The sequence below is a fragment of the Mya arenaria genome, chromosome 10, assembly GCF_026914265.1.
Source record: "Mya arenaria isolate MELC-2E11 chromosome 10, ASM2691426v1".
NCBI classification, from domain to species: domain Eukaryota; kingdom Metazoa; phylum Mollusca; class Bivalvia; order Myida; family Myidae; genus Mya; species Mya arenaria.
The window spans coordinates 8,305,835-8,311,834 of record NC_069131.1 but is presented as its reverse complement, the minus strand read 5'-3'; positions in this window follow the sequence as shown (position 1 = coordinate 8,311,834).

Here is a 6,000-nt window from a genome sequence, read left to right as displayed (position 1 = left end):
CATGGAGTTAGCTAACAACATTGCCGCTTGGTATCCAACCGAATATTGCACCGATCACCCTTTGTCAGTCTTATCAGGCTGCCTCGACTCACTAATCGCATTGAGCTGAACAAACAACAACATTTAATAGGCCATCAAAATGTTTACTTGATAAAATAAATAAAACTGTAGGGTAAAAGCCCAGTATCCAAACTAATAAAGGTGATGTCATTTCGTGAAGAGCGTGGTGATACACGCTAAAAATTACCATGCAATAACGGATTCAACTGCATGTTTTTATGTGCACCTTATTTGTATAACGGAAATGCTATTTGTGGTTTTTAGATTTAATTAAGGATAATTAAGATTGGCTTTGGTGTTTTGGCTCGATTATAAAATACGCATTTACTTCTATAATATTATGAAATTGTCTTATAAGCAGAATATATTTTTTTAATAGCATTTTAAGTACTTTCAGAACGAGAGCAAATCAGTAGGAAAATATACATAAATAGGGGCACGAATGCAAAAGTACGTTCGCTCGCAATTTAAGTTCAAGTACGGTCAGAAAAACAATAGAGGTGTTACATTTCAACAGAAAAGAAAAATATATGTATTTACTAGAATGTCACGTGGCATGTGCCATTCAAAGCATACTATATAAATGTGTAAATGCGTAAATCGAAGGTGATGTGCTACAAAATAAAATAACCAGGCCTCTACCATTTTCAGTGTGTGACAGCATTGCCAGTCTTGAAAGCGTTTAGATTATCATTGCTGTCAATGAGTTGTCGCATTATATAGGTAAGAGGAATCCCTATACCATAATGTAGTTGTATACGAGTCAAGGTTTTTAATTTGATAAGATTATCTCAATTCCTCGGCATCATCTCGATAGCATTCTAGGAAGTTTATTTATGTGAATAAAAATTGATATAAAATGCAAATTAGAAGTAAGATGCTCAGTACACTGAATGCTCATTAAGATATTTTTGTTGTTACATGCAACCATTTTTTATTAATTCAAATTCGGAAACTAAACTACACTGTAAAACTTCGACAGCAAATTATATGATGTGACAGAACAACGCTGCAAAAACGAGTATCAGTAATACAGGTAACAGCATAACAGTTATATTCTGGACAAACAGCAAATGAGAACAATATTAATATATCCTTTTTCTTTTCATACAAGGAAAACACATTCCATAATGTATTTGATAACATAATTTGTTACCTATTGTAGCTTAAGATTTAGACAAGTGATTTGCGATCAACCAGGTAAATCATGAACTATTTTATGTATTCAAATGGTATTAGTTCACAATTTAAACGCAAAAGCTCGTCTATGATTTTGCAACCGTTAACAGGACAAATTATTATGTTAAGAGTTATTGGTTTCTGTACATAAGCCTAAGGAAACCACAGGGACAAGTTCAGTAGCCTAAAACATAAACTATATATTCTTATATAGGCATAATAATCAATGTCAAACGCGGAAACATAACAATAATACAGGGACACAACTATACATGTAGTGAAACATTAATCCCTTATAAAAAATTGACAGATTACCGCCTTGGCATGGCGGTCATTACACAATTAGCGATAACTTATTAGCAATGAGTGATACATTAAATAAATGAACTACAAGGTAATAAACAATAAAAAAAACCCGAAAAAACTCATCAATCAATAAACCAACATTTGTTTTTGCATAAATTGTATTAACTTGAATGAGTACAGAATTGTTCGAGTACTTACAATCTAATGTTATTTATATGTTTAAAACAATAAAACAAATTGAATTACAATAAACAAGAAACTTTTTCTAGAATTTTACCACAAGTTTCCTTCTTTTGTGTGATATTATTGATCGACCAACTAAATAACAAAACATGTTTGCGCTTACAAAACAAAAATATCAATTAGTTATTATTATTATTATTAATTTATTAATGCAGTCAAGGTACGATTGAATTAGCATTTAAAATTAAAGTACGCATTAAAGCACAGCAGACATATCCTAAGATAATGGATAAAGAACATCAACATGCTACAGAAAACTAAAGAATACTGATTAAATGCCAGTTAAAATGTTGCAACATCTACAAATCATTCCTATAATTATTTGATCTCTCCTGGGTAAGTAATGAGCTTCATCCTACAAATCCTACAATTTAGTTTTAAAATGACATAAGAGATTTTCTGCTTTCCAGAAAGTCAATGCAGTACCGAACGTTATTGCAGCATTACTAAACTGTTGTATAACATTCAGTGTATGTTAATTAAGGGTATATTCATGTTGTGGTGTCATCCGTTGATACAGACTACCGTTCTAAGCACGAGTACAGTTGCAAAATTTGGAAACATTTTGGAAATTCAAATAATCAAAACGGTAGAATATATCGCTTTTTGATTTAATCCTTGATCCCTTGCTATGGACTCGAACGTACACATGAGCAATGGCCACTGCAGCTACTTAAAGAAGAAGTAGAGGACGTGTGTCATGCCGTGTCCGTAAATGTTTTCAGCGAAATATCTGCAAGAATCAGTATGATTTTATTGCCATAGTGAATGGAAGGGACACGCACTGTTGCACAACATACAACGTGTCCCTGTTTAGAAGCATAAGGTGTAATGCATTGTAGGTGTGGCATAATATCAACTATCTTAAAATTTGTATAAAAAGGGTCGTGAAGTTAAAAGTAGAACATATAATATATAGCTCATTTAAATCATAATGAATGTCATGTCCAATTGGGGCTATTTAATCATTATGGCTAAGAGTAGCATAAAAATACAACAAATGCCCATAATTTTCAAACAGTACCAGGACAAACAACAGTGAGAACAAGCAAAATGCACTGCACGTTACCCTGTAATATCCTGGTCATTTCATCCCGGTTCAATTTCCCTAGGACATGCAACTTTTGTTCTAATGTGAGTTTATACTCGATGTAGGTACCAACAGATGTGGAAAAGTGAGTAGCAAGTTCATAACTTTATTTCTGCTTCAAGTTTATTGTAAAAAACGGAGAAATAATTAAAAACGTACCTAATCACATTCAAGATGGCCGGTGTTTGTTTATATTTGGAATGGTAAGGTACAGGCCGATTTCCCGCCCTGAAAGTGAGATATAATTATCTTCTTATACAAAACACATTGTTTGAACTTAAACTGACAAATGATATCCTATTTGTATTTGGAGTTTTTCAGATCGTGATTACAAGTAAATTGCTCTCTTTGTACGAATAAACACTATCCATTTTGTGACCTTATAATTATGATGAAAACAACAGTAGCCTGATAAGATAAGAGCAACAATTTGGGCATATATAAAAGGGCGTAATAAGATTATCCATATGCATTTTAACGTCTTTCGGCATGACGCTGCCCGGGATCGAACCGACGACCTCCCGTTCCGTAGGCTGACGCCTTAACCACAAGGCCACGGAGACGGTTAAAAGCTGGTACAAGTAGCTCCCTTGCCTGGCGCTTGGCATTTAAAGGGTAGTGCTTGTAAAAGTGGTGTACTCAGTATTGGTTTACCCCAGGAAAGTTGTATCTCGTGTATCGGTGCTTTACACCGAGCACGTAAAAAAGAACCAAGAAGTCTTTTCGCAAAGAGCTAGGGTATCGCACCCGGATCTCTTGTACCTCACTCTGTTTCTTCAAGTCTTCCAATGTCTGGATTTGACTGCGAATTGCTGTCACTTCTATCTCATGTCACTTAAAGGCATTTAAACACAATTTAAGTCGTGATGGCGTTACGGCGGGGTCAAGCCATAATGCAGCCAATGGGCGAGGGCAGACCTTGATAAACTCAAATCAACAATCCATATGCATTTCGATAAGATAAGAGCAACAATTTGGGCATATATTATAGTGCGTAAAAAGGTTATTCATATGCATTTTGATAAGATAAAAATTTGATAAGATAATAGCAACAATTTGGGCAAATATTATAGTGCATAACAAGGTTATCCATATGCACTTTGATAAGATAAAATTTTGATAAGATAATAGCAACAATTTGGGCATATATTACAGTGTATAACAAGGCTAACCATAAACATTTTGATAAGATAAGAGCAACAATTTGGGCATAAAGTGCGAAACAAGGTAATCGATATTCATTTGTAACGGTACGTTTTCCAAAATATTCTGTATTAATAAGGTTACGGCGTTTACCGATAAAATAACTAAAAGGATCTGTTAAATTAGGAAATAAATGCTTTATCTTTGTTACAAAAATCATTCAAAACATTTGTATAACAGATAATATGCCACAAAATAGTTTCATTCATTTACAAATAAAGCCGCAGGACCTTTGAGTGGCAATAACCCCGATAATGGCCCGAAAACTTTAGACCCAAGGACTAATATCGCTAAATGGCACCGCGCGGTCATTTATTGAAATGTTTATACACATGTGCAGTTTTCTTTTCTTCACATTTCATGTTTTCTGTCGATCATTAACCTATGGACTGATTATGGTGGTTATCTCGTGATCTCCTGATGACGCAATTTCAGTATCAACGTACGTCATTTTAGATGAACAGCCAGATGATAGGAATCATGTATTTTTGTGAATGTTTACATAATACGCCTTATATCATATGACTGTACCATTGAAACAATTATGACCAGTCAGCGTGTAATCTTTACGTTAGAAGTCAATACTTGAGTCAACAACTTGGCTGTCTACTACTGCATCATTTTAAATTTTAAATTGGTACCTTTAGAGACTAACAGTAATTTATGAAGTTAATTGAGATAGCTCCATCGATACAGAAAAACAGTATTAAAAAACCAAACGGATTGCAAATTCAAATGGGTAGTAACATATTGCACCCTTTCAAGTGCAAATTCTAGAAATATTTCAGTACTTTTCTGGCATTAACAAGCCGTTCCGTTCACATTCAAAATTGCTTCTCGCCGCAGGTCGAAACATGTTTGGCCTGTTCTGTTGCATATTGATGATACATCCTTGAATCTCAATGACCTAAATCTACTCGCCTTCTATCGCAGTAATGGTACCTGTTTGACATATTCCCATCCTGTAATGTAATCATTTGAAATATGAAAAACACACGTACGGAGAAAAGCATTGTGGCTCGGAAGATACTCTTGTCAGATTATTGGAACCCTTGTGCGTTTATTGATTTGAGGAAGAACGTTGAAGCATTCGAACGATCATTGGTACGAAATGAGGTGCCTTTTACAAATTTACTTTTTCATTGTCAAAAAGCATATACCTTAACCTTTATGTATTTGTGATATACTTTATATATACAATTAAATGGGTTTCAGACTGTTTAGGAAAATATTAGTTGGCCTGCAGTAGACTACTGTTGTGCATTCAGAGTGTTCAATGGAACTAAGCACTAAGCACTCGATAATCGCCGTAGTGTCGATTCGTTATATGTTCGTTAAAAGCATTATATGGTGCAAAAAAGAAAGCAATAACTAATTCGGTCCAGCATGAACCAGTATTGGTCATAAAAGGTAAACAAATGCATTAAGCACTATGTGTCTGTACTTGATTGGCACAAAAACACCGATTGACCTTCGGTTTGTACAGTTGAATTGTAACTATCTCAATGCAATACAATTGCGCCTGCAATGAACCAGGGTTGGACCTACGAAATAAGTAGGAGCTAGGAACACTATGAAGGAATTTAATTTACGCCTAGACGTCCACCGAAATAAGCCAAGAAGTCGGATGTTAATGTTGTAGCCGCATCACAGATTCGCCTTTTAAATATTTTATAATATTAAGAGTACTAAGCGATACATGCGTCTAACTTTTTTATTTGCATTGATCTTCATGTTATTAGTTATGTTCGGCCTAGATTAAAGAGATCTATGTCAGATGTATGTTATTTCATCGTTGAAATTTAATTAAATCAAGAATTTCAAGATAGGATTTAAAACATTGTAGTCAATTATGTACTGTATAGGCAAGATAATAAAGTAGCGACAATTTGTTCCAGTTTAATCTAGTTATCGTTCCT